This window comes from Urocitellus parryii, chromosome 8, assembly GCF_045843805.1.
Source record: "Urocitellus parryii isolate mUroPar1 chromosome 8, mUroPar1.hap1, whole genome shotgun sequence".
In the NCBI taxonomy this organism is placed as follows: Eukaryota; Metazoa; Chordata; class Mammalia; order Rodentia; family Sciuridae; genus Urocitellus; species Urocitellus parryii.
Window position 1 is genome coordinate 13,772,260 of NC_135538.1, and position 19,210 is coordinate 13,791,469.

A 19,210-nucleotide genomic window follows, 5' to 3' on the forward strand; every position below is an offset into this window, starting at 1 on the left:
CGCTAATCATGTTTTGGAAAAGCATTAACACTATTGGTTAGCTTTTGAGTCTGAACTTCCAGTCAGGTCTGCCCCACTTCTGTTCTCTCATGGTTGGTTGGGAAGCAGGAGGGAGTTTGAGGTCATCAGATGCTCAGGGACTCAGGGATGGAGGTGTGCAGAGCAGGTGTCTTCATCAGGCCCAGCAGGGCTGGCATGGTGCAACAGGTAGGAATCCCCTGGCTTGCCACGCATCAGGTCTACATTGGTCATGAGAACTGTCACCTAATCAATCCATCCTAGTTTGAGTGGACTGGGTAGTAACTGTGGGCAGGGGGGACAGGACTAGAGGACATGGGTCACTGGAGGCGTGCCCTGGAAGGGTGCATCTTCCAAGTGGCTGCTTCACCATTCTCTGCTTCCTGACCCCACCATGAGCTGAGAGCAGCTTTCCTCCACTAGATCTTTCCCTTATGATATTCTGCCTCACATGGGCCCAGGGCAATGGAGTCTGCTGTTTATGGATTGAGATCTCTGATACCATGGCACAAAATAAACTCTTCCTCCTCTAAGTTGTTCACAGCAACAATGAAAGACCTAACTAAATTCGTCATCATAATCCCTACTTAACTTCAGTGAGATTTCTCACTGAGTGTCTGAAAGTAAGAGGAAGTCACTTTGATGAGCAGTTTTTGCCAGCAGCCATAAATATAACAATCCCTACTATAGATCTAGTTCATAAATAGTTCTGTGTGTGAAAAACTTAGACCTTAAAAACAGGAGAAAACTGGTTTTTTTAACCTATTGAACATTAAAGGAAATTAATTTATATTAAATCACAAAAAACTCAGCATATTAAATAACTACATTAGAACCATCAATAGTCTAATATTAGGATGCAATCAGATTAGTTCTATCTCTGTCACAGTGATGTAGGCACATTTCAGGTCATCCCTTCTTTTTATTGTAATTAAAAACTCTGGTAAAATATCACTCCTTCCCTGAAAAACAGTTACCTGGGCACTATAAGAAAAACTGAACAAAGAAATAAATAGCCAAATTGCCAAAGTGTGGATTTGCAGCCTCTGTGTTCTCAAGTTTAAACTACATTGCAGTCTCTGAATCTTTGTTGAGGAGAAAAATTGGGTCTTTGAGGAAGGATCCTATAAATTCATGATAGAAGAGAACAGTGAATCTTTCCCAGAGCCTTCTCCCTCTCAAAGTTCTTATTAAGATTACTGAGGAGGTGGGCATGGTGGGTACAACTGTAAGCAATGGGACTCAGAAGGCTGAGGCAGGAGGATGGCAAGTTCAAAGCCAGCCTGGAAAATTCATTGAGACCCTGTCTCAAAAAAAAAAAAAAAACAAAAAAAAAAAACAAAGAAGCTTGGGATGCAGTTCAGTGATAGAGCACTCCTGGGTTCAATACCCAGTGACCAAAAAGGAAAAAAAAAAAAAAAGATTACTGGGTGGGGGAGGAAATACTAGTGCTTCTAGAAGTGTTCTGATTCTGTCCTGATTCTAGGAGGCCCTGAAACATGTGGTCCATAGTCAGAGCAGGGGAGTATGGTTATGGAGTCAGTGACCATCCTCCTCCTGATCTGTTGACTGGGATGTGATGGAGATATGACAATTCTTCCAACTTGCATACTATGTATAAAATACTTTCTAATAGCATATTTCAACACACCAATAGTACCCCATAATTACTTCCCCAGTTCCAAAATGGCTAGTGGAAATAAATGTAAATAGTACCCAGGAGAACCTCTCTATTGGTTCCCTGATGCACAAACTGAAGGCCACTCTGAGGGAAGGGACAGACTGGAAACCCTTATAACTGAAACAGCTCCCCCCAGTCACACCCTCCCCAAATAGTGAACAATAGCAACATGGTGTAGCTGTGGAATTGTAGAAATAAATTTCACCATCTATGACCTGATAGAAACTCCTACCATGTCCTCATTTAGCTCATATATTGAAGCTAGGTAGATGGGTTACAGAATAACTGTAGATTATAGCCCTTTTAATCAGATAGAGAAACCCATTACTACTGCATCTGGATGTTATATCACTGCTGGAATAAATAAGACTTAGTATGCAGACTTAGTATGGAGCTATTGAGCTGGAAATTTTTCCTGTTCCTGTTAATCATGGAAATTAAAAGCATTTTTTTTATTTTTATGGATACTTTTAAAAGATGATATCAGTTCTTCTGCTATCATAATGTAGTCCCAGGGATCCTTGATGATTTTGATCAAGAGCACCACACCACATAGCACCACACCGATCCATTACGTGGATAGCAATTCAATTGAACTTGATGAGCAGGAAGTGGCAAGCACCCCAAATTCCTGTATTAGATGCTCTGTTGGTTTGGGAGCCTACCTCCTTAGCTAAGTTTCCATTAATATGGAACATCTCAGGATATTCCCATTAGAGTAGGCTTGCTGCTAAACCTTGTAAAGTCCACCACTGAGAAGTGGCATGTGGGGTGTTGAACTTCCCTGGATTTTCAGGTAACACATACCAAATTTGGTCAGGCTGCACCAGCCCATTTACTATGATCCATGAAGTCACTAGCTTTGTGCAGGGTCCAGAGGAGGAACATGGTGTGTGGGAGGCCAGAGAGCTGTCCTGACCCTTGGTCATACAAACCAATAGCTGTTGAACAGAATCTGAAAAGCCCAGTAAGAGAATGATAACGAAAACCCTTAGGGCTCAGGAGTAAGGCCATGCCCTCTGCTACAAATAATCACTCTTGATTAGAAATGAGTTTCCTTGGCTCTGGTGGAGACTGAACATCTGACCCTTGGACCATAAGTATATTGAGTTGAATAGTGTCCTCTCAAAGTTTATGATCATCCTAGAACCTCAGATGATGACCTTATTTAGAAATAAGCTCATTGAAGACGTAATTAGTTAAGATGAGGTTATATATGGTGATCTCTTAACCCAAAATGACAGAGGTCCCCCAAGAAAGGCACTTCTCCAAAGACACACTAGGAGAATGACATGTGACAGTAGGTGGAAATTGGAGTGACACATTCAGAAACCAAGGATTACAAAGGACATGAGAAACTAAGAGAGTCACAGAGCAGATTCTCCTCCTGAGCCTTCACACAGAGCATGGCCCTTCATTTGAGACTCTAATTTTTTGGCTTTGCTGCCTTATTCTCATCCCACAGCTCTGGCTTTGGGGGTGTTTCCTGTGATTAGTTAAGGGAAAAAGCTTCAGCTTATGGTGAAGATGAATTCCTGCTCTGGTAGCACAGGTAAAAAATAGTGCCATACTCAGGCACACCTGGGAGGATTCCCTAGACAGAAATAGTGGAAGATCCTTCTAGTTGGTGGACTTTGGAGTGGTACAGATGACATTCACTTTGCATTGAAGAAGAAGTGGCCTTGGCTCTGGTGGAGACTGATTGATCTACAATGACTCATTGGGAAACGAGTAGATTTTTAGCTAGAGAGTAACTTGGAAATAACAAAATGATAAATCCAATTACAATTTTAATACTCCTGGTGAGCTATATAGAAGGAGCTCTTGCAGTAGGAAGAGAGTGTGGATATATTTGGTTTTTTTACCCAAATGTATACCTGAGGGCACACTTAAGTGGAGAAATTTCTTAATGACCAAGTGGACAAGATTATTTTTTCTATGAATTTCACTTAGTCTCTTTCCCTCACCCTTGCTTGGGGAAGGGCCTATGTACAAAGTGACCATGGTGGTAGAGATGGAGGTATGCATGAGCTCAGTAACATGGACTTCTGCTCATTATGGCTGACCTGCCCTCTACAGCGCTGAGTGTACAGTTTGCAAACAGCAGCAGCTAACCCCTTACTGTACTGTTTGATTGCCCACTAGAAGGTGTCTTTTTAAAATCCTCTCAATCTTGATTTGAAGCTCCTATAGCTGGGGAGAGGAATGCTTTCATCAGGGAATATCATCATGATTACTGGGAATTGGAAAGAATATTGTTCACTGATCACTGGCCACTGTGAGATCCTCCCTCCTATAAGCAAGGGATAGTGAACGGGCTTTTCTACTGAGTGTCACAAATGTCCCAATCCCAGGAGCAACCAAGTTGCTATTGTCCAGTGCGGTTGGAAAAACTAGGATTGACACCTGAAGGATTTACTGTTTGTTTGTTTGTTTGTTTTTAAATCCTCCCTTGCTGAATCATCCTGACTTGAGTACTGCAGTTATGTATCCAAGACAGGACCATTAATGCTTCCAGACTCTTCAGAAATGAGGGCTGTCTGGGTCGCCCCACCAGGTGAAATATCCATCCTGTCGAGGTACTGGCAGAAAGAAACTACTTGAGCCTCACGGCTTTAGCAGCTACATTTCCTGTTATTTAAAGTTTCTTTTCCTCCTTTTATTTCCCAGGTACTTTTATAAAGAGAACACATCTGGCTAAAACTTTAGGTCCGAGGAAACTGTGCTGACATCAGCCTCCACAGCACAGGAGTTGATAAGGAGACATGTCTCCTTTGTCCATATTGATAAGAGACCTAGAAAATTGACAGGTGATCTGGTGCTTCAGATTGTTAAATTTTCATTTAAAAATAACAACAAAATAATAAGGAAATTGTTGACTCCAAGAAAAACAAGAATTTGAACAGGGAATGATGAGAGGTCCTGGTATAAATGGTAGATCAAATTTTCGCACATTTACATGATCATAATATAAATACTGAATGTTTCTCAAACTACAATCATGATGAACTCTAGTAGAAACATGCAGGACAGGATGACCTGGGACCAGGGGCAGAGAGGAGCCCTGGAACACAGTGAAATACTGGTCTTTCGTAGTGAGCAGTCAGCAGACAATGCCTGAGATTTAGCAATCAATAAGCAATGAAAGCATGTTATTTAAAGATACAGAGATGAATACAAATTAAATACTGCTAAGCATGTTCCAGTTTGATGATTTGGAGGAAGGATAAATAGGATTGAGTGAAAACAAATAATTGCTGTTTTCAGTGATAAGACCTATTGGATTAGTTGGCTTTTAAAATTACATGCATACATTTTGTTAAATGCTTTGTAAAATATAACAAATGTAACAAAATATAATAAATATAAGAAAATCTCTTAGAAATGAATGTGGGGAGGAGCCTAAAAACAGTAGTTAAAGAAATCTTTTTTTTTTCTTTTTAACTTTCTATAATTGAGAATTAACTTTTAGGATAAACTATCTCATAGGAAGGAATGTCACTATATGTTTGCCTAAAAGGTTTTTGCTTATTGTATTTTTAACTGTCATTATTTTGCATATTTGAGTTTTTTTTTATTTTAAAGAAGTAATGGCATTAAATAGGTGTAAATGTACTTTCAGATTATCAGGTGATTTGGGTGGTTACCTGAATATTCAAGAATCCTGGCTGTATCATAAGCAGTAGGAATACTTTTTGCAGCTTAGAAGTAATTATCTAAATTCTTTGTGAATGCTGAATCTGCACATTTTCTATAAATCAGCACAATATTTATTAATATATTCTTTTATTATATGTATTATTATTTACTATATTTAATATTTGTTTTTATTTTGCTTATATATTAGCATACATATATAACTAAAGTTACTTATAAGATTATTATCAATATAAATATCTAACCCTAAATCCCTATAAGGGGCAGAAGTCGTGAGATTGTCTTAGAAGTGAAGTCAAGACTTATTTTTTATCTTCAATGCTTAATAAACAGAAGAAACAAATAAACACTTCTGTATGTCTATAAATGTGACCAGAATATTTATTTATAATAAGAAGACATTTTTACCCACATGTAACAATTCTTAATTTTTTGCTATTTCATTTTTGGATTTTATGTTTGTGTTTTGGGGACACAAGAGTTCTCAGTGTCAACATTGTTAGCATGACACTTCTAAGTTACCTATAAGATTGTTCCATTTTATCAACTTCAAAAGCAAAGTCAACAGAGTATCTCATCTGTCATTTTTGTTTAGGCAAAATCATGATAGGTGCTAAACTTGTCAGATCACAGCTCTGACTGCAAGTGTTCAGCTGGTCACAGGAGCTACAGTTGTTTGTTCCCCTTGAAATAGCTCCTGAACCTGGCTGGGTGTCTATCTTACCTGTAGAGTTGACTCAGAATACAGATTTCTGAGCCTTATCCCAGATCAGAAGAACCAGAATGTGGGATGTTGGTGTCCAAGAAAATATATTTTTAGCAAGCTCCCCAGATAATTCAGATATAGCATGTGGAAAGCATTGCCATTACATAAACTTCAAAACCTTAGCAAAGTACTGTCAAATAATACCATTTCCATTATAACCTATTTTCTACCAACTGCCCACATAGTTATCTAAGCCTTCTTTTTCATGATATCCTATTTGGGTTTCCTCATTCCTGAGTTTATATTAACTTATGTTATTTTAGTCAGCAACACGTTGGGAGATTGACTTCCAAAAGCACGCTGCAGAGTTTGTAAAATGGTACATCTGATTTCTGTTGTGGTTTCCATCTGTCAAAATAAATTGCCTTTAAAATCATCCCTATGCATATAAATCATCAATTGTTAACTTGGACATGAGGATTCTTAAGGGCAATAACCGAGACAAAATAGGACGTAAGGAGAGAAATGGGAGAGAGGAAGTTAACCAAGAAAAACAGAGGAACGAGTAAATAGATAAAGCAATTAAAAGAAACAACTGCACTCACCAAAAGCCTAGGAAAGGGGACAGAAAAGGGCATGAGAGCAGTGACCTGAAGGGTTTCTTTCCTGGAATTGTCTTAAGGAAGATTAACCAAATGGAGACTGTCAGAATGACTGCTGCAGTGGCATTTTGGAGGAGATAGGAAAACAGAGAAACAGGAGGTGGAGGTGGAAGTTATAGAAAATAAATGAGGGGCAAACTGATAGAAGAAAATACACATATAAAAAGTCCCCTCCATTTTTTAAAGGAAATATCATGCTCCTTGTTATCCAGGTTCTGATTTATCATCAATGCCTCCTTCTTGGCCTCTGAATTCAGTCAACTGCTCTGTCATTGCAGCTTGTAGATTTGCTTATGCCAGCGTAGCCACAAGCACAGGAGTCACGCATTGCATTTTGAAGTAACAATGATGTCACTAGGCATTGGGAATTTCCCAGCTCCATTATAGCCTAAGGGACCCATTCTTACATGCGATCCACAATGCGATCAAAATGCCATTATACAGCACATGGCCGTAGTTTCTTTTTTTCCATGCCTTTTCAGTCTGTGTCTCTCTATCTGGAAATATATTTCTTTTCATCAACCACAGCATTAATCAGGATAGCAAGAATCCCCTCCCAAAGAAGTCCCGGGAACCACCTCTGATATGTACATAGTGAACAGTGGGCATCATCAGAAGGCCTTTGAGGCAGCTGTTGAGGCAGTAGAGAATTGAAATCCTCAAAAGATAAAACTGCCATCTGTGATTTATTACTAACCTTCATGTTCTGTTACCATTAGAATCTTCAAGACAGACAAAGCCTTGGGGAAGCATTGTTTCCTGGTCTTGTGCGGTTTCCAGTTCTGCAAGCTCCTATACTTTGCATTAGGTTTCTGCACAGCTGGGGCCTCTGATAGCAGCCTGGCTTAGCAGAGGCCACATAAAGAGCCTTCACTCAGTGGCCAAGCAGCAGGGGGATTATGCTGCTGGTCTGGCTTCAGGTTGGTTACCTCCACAATGTGCTAGTGTCTTGATTCTCTAACTAGATCATTCTCTGAAGCAATGAGTGGCAGACTTGTTTCACGATGGTCAAATCATGGCCTAGTACCCAAATCAATTGCGATGCATGCCTTAGCCATCCTTGATGCCCTCCTGCCCAGAGACAGGCTGACCCTCTGATAAAAATTTGCTATGACTTTCTTAGCCATCCTCACATCACTGTGATTCACTTTGGATATTATCTTGGGTTTGGAATCGTGGTTATTCTCTCCATTCTGATTGATCCAGATTTTTACTTGAAATCTGCCTCATGAGAATGAGACTCTTCCAATTTCAGACCTGTTGGAATTTCAATATTTACATGGAAAACTTTGGAAGTGGATGGTCCACTGGCCTTAAGATGCTAATGCCATTACCATCACTCACACACCTATTAAATCAATAAATCTTAAAAGCATCAAAGTATATGGAGAACTTGATCATTTCTCACTGTTCCAATGGACAACCACGGTCCAAGCCAGCAGCATCTCCCACCTGTATAATAGCTGTGTGATCCTAATTGATCCCTGCCTTAATCTGCTTTCTACTACTGTAACAGAATACCAAGACTGGGTAATTTATAAAAAACGGTTCACAGATTTGTGGCTCTAGAGGCAAGGAAATGGCAAGGCAAGGCACTGGATGTATAGCGGAGGTCTCTGCTACATTAAAACATGGCAGGAGGGCAAGTAAGTACCTGAGACAAAGAAAAATTGGGCTGACCTCATCTTTCCTATCAGAAGCTCACTCCCGGAGACAACTAAACCTCTCCCATGACAATCGCATTGATCCTCTCATTGGGGTAGTCTCACGACCTAACTGTCTCTTAAAGTTCCCACTTCTTAATACTCTTACTATGGCCATTTATTTCAACATGAACCTTGGCGGAGACACTTGAACTACAGCGGTTCCCTGCTTCTGTTTCAGTCCTGCAGTATTATCAACACAGTAGTCAGTTCTCTTCTTGGAGCCCAGATCACATCCTGCCATTCTTGTGCTCAGGATTCTCCAGTGGATTCTTGTAAAGATCAACGAGCTCCCTATGGTGGCCAATAAGACGTACGGGATCTGTCCACATCACCACCTTTCATTTCTGTAACTTCACCTCCCTCATCTACTGCACTCCAGCCACTCTAACTTCCTTGCTCTTCCACAAATAGAAACGGGGAGTTTTCAAGGTCAAGGACATTGCTCTCTGCTCTCCCCGGGTATCCTTGGAAGGACTTCCTCCTTTACTTCCTCTAGATTTTTTCCCCCAGGATTTATGGTAAGATTTCAGCCATTTACCGAACACATCTTTTGTCTCTTGCCTGCTTTATTTTTAATTTTTAGTAGTTATCAGTATCCAGTATAGTTCACATTTGTGTGTATTTTGTTTATTACAGACTTTCCCCACCAGAAGATAAACTTCCTGGAAACAAATGATTCTTTCCTGTTTTGTTGCTATCAAAAAATTGTCTATCACACATACAGTAGGCACTCAATAAATATTGAAGTAATTCATGAATGTGCTGAGCCCTAACTGCCTATGTGCATAGATTTTGAACCTTGGATTCTCTGGTCCAGCCTACCATTCCAGGATTTTGTCCCCACTATGATGCATAAAGCACATTAGGGATGCAGCTGAGGATGTTGCTATCAATGGCTTGTCCATCAGAATCTCCTGAGGCTAACAGTGGAAAGCGATGGAATATTTTCCACTGTCCCTACAACTATCACAACTGTCACAGCAGCAGCTACCCTGGGGCATACAGCATTTTTGTGCTTGAGGAGCAAGAAATGATTTTGATATCCATTTTAGAGCCTGTTGGTTGCCAGAATGAATTTAGAACATAAGCAGAGAAATTCTAAAATCTACTTAAAGATAATCAGGGGGAAAATATTTTAGGGTTTATCTTATCCTAGTATATAAAAAAAAGCCTATGTCTAATCAAAACACCTTGGGCTCAAAAAATGGCTAGATTAATTAAGATAAACAATGGGTCCATGCTTCCAGTCATTGTAATAGAACCCCCATATTCATATCATGTGCTATGGTAAGTATTTTTAAGAGGCTTTATCTGCTTTTTGGAATACTCAGTGCTATCACAAGTATCTTAAAAGTTCCTGGTAAGATAAGCAAGTAGAGTATTTCTGGTCTGCAGGGAATATTGGTTGGTTGTCTCTAGGGGTTCATTATTTTCTCTTATCTCCTTCACAGTTCTCAAGCTTTGATTCAAATACCATGCAAGAATGATCTCTGTTGTCCCTTCTTTCTTTCCCTGTCTTTTCCATTGTGCTTTGCCCTACAAGGAGGACCAGCATGGACTTGCAGTGTTCTTGGGGCTACCCATGTCCCTCAGGGGTCAATGCTCCCACCTCTAATGTCATTCATTGTAGGACCTCCATTCCTCCCAGCCTCCATTCAGCTCTCCCTCCCATTTGTCTCTGGCAGGGTTAGTAATGGCCCAGTTGTTGTTCACTCCAAGCTCCTGTTAGGCCTTCGAGTTCCACTACCTCCCATCCACACTTGGGAAACTGGTCCTTTGAACAAGACAAAATCAAATGCACTTCATCTCAAATTATCCTAATCTAATTCACATGAATTCTTTTTTTTGGGGGGGGAGGCACAAAATTGGTGTCTACACCTTGATTATAGAGGCCATTTGCTTTGGGGAAAATAAGTTAAGTTTGGTACCAGGGATGGATCCTGATTGGTAAGAGTCAGAACATTTTTATTCCTCCTGATCATGGTGATTCCTGGGAGGTGGATATTGGGAACATAATAACTTAATCTAGTCCAGTCATGGTAAATTTTAAGAATCTTTTCCTGGAACTTATAGACAAAAATACTTTCTTTCTCAGTGGATAAACCAAGAAGTGAGCACTAGCCCAATTATAGGCACTCCACTGGCAATAGTAAGAATCATCCTTAGAAAGAACCCACTGTTCAGGCAGCAGGTGCAGGTGGCAGATGGGAGAGCATAGAAAGAAACCAGACCCCTGATGGACACTTTGAGTGAGTTCTGAGCCCCATCCTCTGAACAAGATCTTGAATTTTCTGTGTTGCTTTTGGTTGTATCAGCTGGATTTTCTCTTACATGAATCATATTGAGTCTGAATTGATAGTGGGCCACACGGAAATTTGAGCCTGGTGATTTGTCACAAATTTTCCAGCGTAAAATAGGTGTGGCTAGTGAAATAAATCAGGGAGAAGAAACTCACAAATAGATATTCTTTCCTTTTTAGAGTCTCCTTGAAGTGTTTCCAATGGAATAAAACTGTGTATTAGTGAGCTCATTCAGCCATTCTGGAATACTATTTGTAGGAATCTAATTAAGAATTTTCATTCTTCAACCCACATGCTCTCTTCCCATTTCAAACTAATCCATGACCTGATGTCATTACTGGCACAGTTATTTTGTAAACAAAAGCTCATTTCTGCACAGTATTTAGGAAGGTTATTGCACACTACTGAGACAGAATGTTGGTGGCCTATGAACCAACTTTTACAAAATATTCTGAAGATGTTGAAATCGTTTAACAAAAGAGAAAACCAAGGAAAGAAAAAAGACGATAATATTAATATATAATGAATAACAAAGAAAAGACTCCAATATGCCTAGAAAATGAAACAAATCCAAGGGAAATTTGGAAAGCAGCATACAATCTCAGAAGTGGATTTACCAAGTGATTTCAGAGATGCCCACCTATCAGGACCCATTTTTGGCATTGAATTGTATATCCAAACAGCCAACAATGCAGTGGCAGAAGTACTCCTGAGCTGTTAAAAAATTGTCAATAAAGAAGAAAAGACAGAATTATGAGCTGAAATGACTTTTTTTTCCATTTGACATCACAGAAGATATGATTATTCTATCCCATTTAGGATCAGGATATACCAGAATTTGGATACCCAATTTCTAGGGAGTTTCATAAAAATTTAATTATATAACTGATGATGGGTATTGTTCTATTAGGCATAGCAAAATTAGTACATTATCATGGAGGTAGGAAAGACGGTGGAATGAGATGGACATCATTACCTTAAGTACATGTATGAAGACACGAATGGTGTGACTCTACTTTGTGAACATCCAGAGATGAATAATTGTGCTCTATGTGTGTAATATGAATTGTAATGCATTCTGCTGTCATATATAACAAATTAGAATTAAAAAAAATAAAAAGTAGTATGTTATTTGTTTATTTATTCAACAGTCAGTATTAGTTGAATAAACAACATGTGTCAGTTTCAAATGTTGGGAATATCAGAATTCAAATCAGAAAAGACATCTGCCCTCGTGTTCATATTCTGAAGGTAGGCAGAAAATAAACTGGATAAGTAAGGAAAATCTATACAAAATCATGCTAAGTTTTGGAGATATAAGAAAGCATGGAAGAAGGATATAGAATGTTCAAATCAGAGTGGAGGGTATTTTAAACTTTATACAGGGCACTCAGGAGAAGCTTCACTGAGAAGGTGATAGTTTAATAAAAGACCTGAAAAAAGTTAGGAAGTAAGACATGGGAATAACTTTCAGAATTTAATTTCCAGGAAGAAGTAACATTATATGAAAAGGTCCTGAAGCAGTATCTTGCATAGTATCCTTCAAAAACATCAACCAAAGTTTGTATCTGCAGTTCAGTGAGGAGGGGAGATTCAAAGTTGAGGCTAAAGAGTTAATGGGAAGACAGGGACAAATCATGTAGGGCCTTACAGATCATCAAGAGGCTTCATCTTTCATTCTAAGTAAGATGGAATTTTATTGGAGGATTTTGAGCCAAGAGGTGACTTCAACTAATTTAGGCTGCACTAGGATATAGGAGCTGATATATTAATAGCCCCAAAGTCAATGATGATCTAGGGTAGCAGCAGTGGAGCTGTTAAGTAACAGATTTTAAATATATTTCTTGTCACCTACTGGAATGCTTCAAGAATATTACACAGAATTCCTATGTATTTCTCAGCCAGATTCACCCATTGTTTACTTTGCCCCATTTACTTTATCTTCTTCATCTATCCTTACATTATTTTTTCAGACCTACTTGAGAGTATGTTGAATATATGTGCACTACTACTGCTAAAAATTTCAGAGTTTATTTTCAAGAACAAAGATAGTTTGGTTTTGTGATCATGGAGTATTAAACCATGATGATGTCAAGTGGGTAGCTTATACAGAGTGGATACACAGGAAAATGAATGTTTCACATACCAGGTAGAAAGGACAGCATAAAATTTCATCAGGTAAATCAGGATGATGTACAACTTTAAACTAATGAATTATTTCTGGAATTTTTTCTTATTTTTAGACCACAGCTGATCATGGGTAGCTAAAATTGAAAAGTTGAAACTGTGGATAAGGGGTTAATACTGTAGTCACTGAGCTGCCATATATAATTAATGTGGATTATGCACTGTATGCACCTCAGAGTACCTCTCTCAAGTTGGTACCATTTAATTTGAAATTTATAATTTGTAAATTTATTATAATGATTTTCTGGAGGTCGATATTTGAGTTTCTTATTTCATAAATAAAAGACCTTTTATAATAGTTTCCAAAAGATGGAATTAAAGCAATTGAAAAATTCAAACAAAGATTTCAGTGCCTCTGCTGATGGTTATAAGGTCCTGTTTAGTGGAGAGCAGATTGGAATTGGTAAACTAGAGAGAGAGGACTGGGAACACCAGAGGCGATGGTCAGAGAGTGAAGTGTTTGTCATTGGGATTATCTTTACAAATAATTGTCATTGTTTATAATAACAAAGCCAAGATTCTGATCATGGGAGTGGATGGTCAAAGGCAAGGAGGGACAAGAGTGATCTAAGAAGAGCAGATCCAGATGGAAGCCTGGAGAGAAAGTGACAGGAAAATTACACTGGGACATTAATAATATCACCCTAAAATTTATCAGAAATGCCAACATGCTCTATGTTCATTTTACAAATACAGTCCTAACTTAAAATACTAAAACAACATCAGCATAAGAGGTACAATCAATTAAAAAAGGATTAAACATTTAAAGTGAAATTTATGTGAGTTTTAAATAAACATTTTCATTATCTTGTTCAACCCAAGTCTGTGTTTATGTTGGATACAGTTTACTGGCAAGCAAACTTCATTCACAACTCTTTCTCTGCTCTCTATCTGGGGATGGCACTTCCCAGGCTCCTTTTCCAGATTTGGATAAAATTTGCATTCTGCCAGTGCTTCCACAGGAGAGCTGGAAGGCAAAGAGATCACCAAGAAGTTCTCCTTCCAATAGCTATGCAAGGAGTTCTATGGTGGCTGACTGACTGCCAGGTTCCATCAACAGAGTTTCTGTGATGCTGTGGCCCTTTGCTGCAGCACCTTGACCTCTGGGTGGCAGCAGCAACCTGCTTAGTTCTGGATGCACCTGCGCTGGTGGAGCCTGAGAGATAAAGGCAGCCATATTGATGAACACCTCTCCAGTCCTTCAATGGCTTTCTAACTCCTCAGGTTGTTTGACTTTTCCCTGATGAATCCTGGCTGATGTAATATTTCATGCCGAGTCAGTCTGGTTCCAGGCCTTCAAGGATGGGGATCTTGTTATTTGACCTGCTTCCATTTTGCCTACTGAAGACCTCATTGTCCATGGAAAAGAGAATTCTAAGACCTGAAGGGTGGTGGCAAACAGCTCCTGAAATTAATGCCTATGATTGCCTGAAGTAAAGAGGCCATTGAAGACAAGGATATAGGAGATCAAGCTAGCTGCAGCTGTAACATCTCATGGTGGGAAAGAGAACAAGAAGGACTATGATGTGTGTCAGCCATTATGACTGCACCAGATGTCGAAGAAAATGACAAGCCCCCAAACATTACACTCTTGGATCAAGGAAGTGCCCGAGAACCAAAGAACCTCTAGAGCCCATACAGTCACAGGAACATTTTTTATAAAATATATATATATATATATATATATATATATATATATATATATATATATATATATAATCACCTCAAAGATCTGTTTCTGCATGTTGCAAAATTATAGTGCAAGATGAATTAAATATTTGGCAGGTCTCTTATGGGAGAGTTAAAGCCCTTATTGTAAAGAGTGAGCTCTGGGAATTAGGAAAGAGGCACTGTGGAGGATTGGATGAACTTTGACCTTAAAATCATCCTGGGACTTCCTTCAGGAAAAGTGAGCCCCTCCCTTGCTGTCCTTTCTTCCCTTGTTAACAGATGATATTGACTTCACTGGAGGCCATTACTTAGCAAGAGCCTCCTAAGTTTCCTAAAACTATATCAGACCGTGGTTGGCTGCATCTGAATCCTGGGTGATACAAGGCTTCTTTACCTTTGAAAAGTAAGAGCTATTTTGTTTACATATTTTGGGGCACTTGAAGTTGGCTTCAAAGACAGTTAAGATCAAGGGAGGGAGATGGGAGAAGAGACCCACTTGTTAAGTTGCACGTGTACTCCTGCCAGTAAAGATGCACCTCTGGGAAGATCCTCAGGCTGATGCTTTTTATGAATCAACAACATATTTTAACTATGGCAGTTTCCCCCTATAGTGTTAACAGAGTGACATAAAGTAGAAATGATAGAAACAGAAATTATTATTTGCTGACTTCAAATGGGCAATTTCTCATTTAACACACATGTGGGCCATAATGATAACAGGCAATTGGGCTAAAGATGAGCTGAAAGCAATAGGTGAGTTTTGCTACATTTTTCTACTTTCTATTAATGCAAAAAGGGATTAGTGGAGGGCCTAGCTTTAGGGACACATGACAATAGCATCCCATATAAAGTGAGACCATATGAAGACACCAGAAGAGGACAGGTATTGGACCTGCTGGAGAGAGAAATCAGATTGCTGCCCTGATCTGTGATGACCCTGGGATAATATGTTTCTATTCCCAGGATCTGGTGTCCTAGCTCAATCAGGCTATTGCAAAACAGAGACTGATAATTTTCCTTTTATTTGCTGACTTCTGGAGTATCTGGAATCATATTAATAATAACTATAATGATAAAAATGATGCTAATTATATCTTGTACTTATTGACCACATGCCAAGCTGTAAAGTAATAAGTGTTTCTTAGATATTAGGTCATTTGGCCTCCACAAAGACCCTATGAATAAGATACTATTATAATTCTGAATCATAGGTTTGTAAATCTGAATTCATGAGAGGCAAATTGAACAGGCACTTAATAATAGAGCTGAGACTCAAACCTAGGTCTTTCTTGCTTAAAACCCAAGACTTTAACTACTATATTGGTAAAGTAGAACTTTTCTAAGTTCTATTGGGCCCATGTGTTAATGCAGCTTTTGGGCTGCTCTAGTGTAATTCTGAACACTGGGTGGCTTATAAGCATTTATCTCCCATGGTTCTGAAAGCAAAGGAGTCAACGATCCAGGAGCCTGATAATTCTGTGTCTAGGGAGGGCTATTTCCTGTTTCAGAGACGATGGTCTTTTCATTGTGGTCTTACATGACAAAACAGAACAGGGAGTTCTCTGTGTCTCTTTTTAAAAAGGCACAAATCCCATTTATAAGGGCATCATCCTCATTACCCAACCACCTCCCAAAGGCACCACCTCCAAATATTGTCACCTTAATCATTCCATGTCACCACGTGAATTGGGGTGTAAAGGGTTACATGGGCATTAGGTATATAGCCATGCACATGTTCTTATGTTCTGTAAGTTTTATTTTGTTAAGTATCTTTCAGATCCATCTATTTTTGCCACCCCTATCAGTCTAGGAAAGAATGCCAGAATATTTTCTGAAGGAATACTGCAGCACCTTCCTAAGTGGTCCGTGTTTGTAGATTCTGGCTCCAATTCTAATCTGTTTTCCACATTCAAGCCAAAAAGCAAATTTCAAAGCATAAAGGCAATCAGGTCACAACACTTACTAGAGACACTCAATTCACATAATGACAAGACACCTCTATTCAGGGGACTTTTGAGGGTCCCTAGTATGTTTTGAGCCTCACCTTGTGCCCTGTTCCCTGAACTTCCTGCCTGCCCCTTGCATTCTCTTCCTCATTTACTCAAATGCACCATGTGCTTCTCTTCCCTTGAGCCCCTGTGTGTGCTCTGCCCTCTGCTTGAAATGCTTCTCCCACTGCAGCCCCTTTCACCTCTTTAATACCATCCTTCTGTACATCCCAGTTTAAGTGACTCTCCCATACCAAAGTCTTTCTATCTCTGAAATAAATTAATGCCCCCAACAGGAAGCTTCCTAACACCATTTCCCTTTTTTTGGAAAATGAGATTTGACAAGAGTTTGTGTAATTCTTTCACGAATTCCTGTCTCACCCTGGCCATACCATTGGCTTAGTGAAGGCAGGAACCAGGTTAGATTCTGCTTACTACTCTAGGTCCAGAGCTCAGGACAATATCTGGTATGTGATGGGTGTGCAAGCAGTAGTTGAGTCAATGGAGCAACAAAAGCCTTCCCTGGGGAGTCTGAAAAAGACAAGCCCTTTTCAAAAGTCTAAAATAGGAAAATAGTGTTGAATGAGCTGAGACTATAAGTTTGGTTCAACAGGGAAAAAAAAATGCCAGCCAAAATCTCCAAGCTCCTCTCTGTCTGATCCTGGGGGAACAGATTAGCTCTAGCTAAGAAGTTTTAGTTGATGGGAGAGATGTTTCCAGCTTATATTAAGTAGCCAACTCCCTTCTCAAATAAGTCAACTGCAGAATCAGCTGCTAACACACAGAATCTCAGGTTTGTAGAGTATCTTCCCACCTCATATTTCAAAACAAGTCAGCAGGGACAATTCCCTTCTATGGAAGGAGGATGAACAGGGAGAACAGACAGTCCAGTTCTTTCCTTCTGAGAAAACTCAAGTCTGGACCCCAGTCTAGTGACTTGGAACACTCAGGCTCTGGCTGTTATTTCCACATGGGACTCAGATAAGCCTTTATGTATGTCACCCGAAGGCGGAGGTGGGGTACCATTGGTATCAACCCCAAACACCATCCCTGCTCCTCCAGCCCCAACTTCCTGATAAGTTCTATAATTAGCCAATATTTGGACTCCTAATTTAAAAAAAAAAAACTCAAGGAAAGAGAATATATCAGATTAGTTTGCCAGATTTGTTTCAGATGTTATTATTTTGATAGGATCCAGAAAAAGAGAATTTGAAGGAAATGGAAACCTAATAGTGTGACTGTTGGCTGCAGGTGAGGGAAAGGCAGGAGGCAAAGAGAGACAAACTTCACATACTTTACAAATTGGTCCTTTCATTTATCAAATTTAGAAAATCAGAGTGATTTTGTTAAGATTGAAGATTCAAGGAGTAATTATTATTTTTGAGATTCTTGCGACATAGCCTCAATTATTTTAGTGCAGTAATCCTGTTGCACTTGGACTTCATTGTCAGTGAAGAGAAACTTTGTTTAACTTTGCTTGGAAACCGTAAAACCACAACAAAATAAAGTCTCCTGAATGCTCCTAGGTAACACTGCAATCTCCTACACAACTGGGAGGACTTGTGGTCCTTCACAATTTTCATGGCAAGTCTGAAGGACCTAAAGGTGTTCTTTTTATAATTCTCATAAAATAAAAACAAATTAATTCTAAATTAAGGTGTTAAACGCTATCTCAAGAAAGCTTTATAAACAACAGTAACAAAAATCTATAAAGCCTGACTAGTCTCTTCAAATTAATTGTTCCTGGTTTGACAGTCCGAAGGTCAGCTGTTGGAATCTTCTTGGAGGTGGTTTTCAAAGGAGCCGGCTGAATGTGTTCCTGGAACTGCATCACGTCCTTCCTGGGACCATCAGGGAACCTCCCGGTCTTTCGAGATAGGTTCTGCTCCGGAGGTCCACCGGGCGGTGGAACCCTGGGCAATAGTTGGCAGCCAGGCCAGCACAGCTCCTCTAGGCAGCAGGGGCAGCAGGTCCCAGCGCCCTGGGACATTTCCTTCCCACCTCGACCACCCGGAGCTGGACCCTTAGCAGAGCTTGCTAAGAGGTTAGGTCAAGCAGAAGGACTTTGCGACTGCAGAGAAATAGCTGAGACCAAGCATCTTTCTGAGGTAGGGGGAAGCCTAGAAGCGAGACTTCAGGTCCCCGCCCCCAGCTCCGCCGGGGAGCAGCGGATCCCGCAGCCGGCGCGGGGCCCGGAGGGGGTGTGGCGGGCCAGGGGTAGTGCTGGGCCCCTGCCCATAGGCTGAACCTCCTCCGTGACTTTCCCTTCGGGCAGGAGCACTGGCTGCGGAGGGCGGGAGATGGGGGAGGCCTAACCCCCTAGTGTGCAGCCGGGGGAGGAACCGATCGCGGAGGGAGGGCAGAGCAGCCGAGCAGCGGCGCAGCAGCGAGTGGCGCGCGCCCGCCGGGGTGATCGCCAGCCCGGAGCGGGGCTGGGATTGTTGTACTCTTGTCACCAGGGCGGCCGGGCTCCCTGCAGCCCTGCAGACCGCGCCCGAGCGCCGGCGACAGGGCGGGCGGACAGCTGCTCACCCTTGAGTCCCGCCGAGCCCGGCGCAGCGAGCCGGGAGGAGGCGGTAGCTCGCGTCCTGCAACCTGAACGAGGCCGAGAGAAGGTAAAGAGAGAGAGATAGA

At 40.4% G+C, this 19,210-nt stretch overlaps 1 protein-coding gene across 1 annotated transcript in view; it reads left to right on the forward strand.

Annotated features, from left to right (window-relative positions):
- Positions 1-19,133: 19,133 nt before the first annotated feature.
- Positions 19,134-19,210, forward strand: part of Syne1 (spectrin repeat containing nuclear envelope protein 1) — a 419,401-nt gene continuing 419,324 nt past the window's right edge. The window contains exon 1 of the mRNA XM_077802046.1: positions 19,134-19,191. The gene's annotated coding sequence lies outside the window, so the exon portion shown is untranslated. The remainder of the gene's footprint in view (positions 19,192-19,210) is intronic.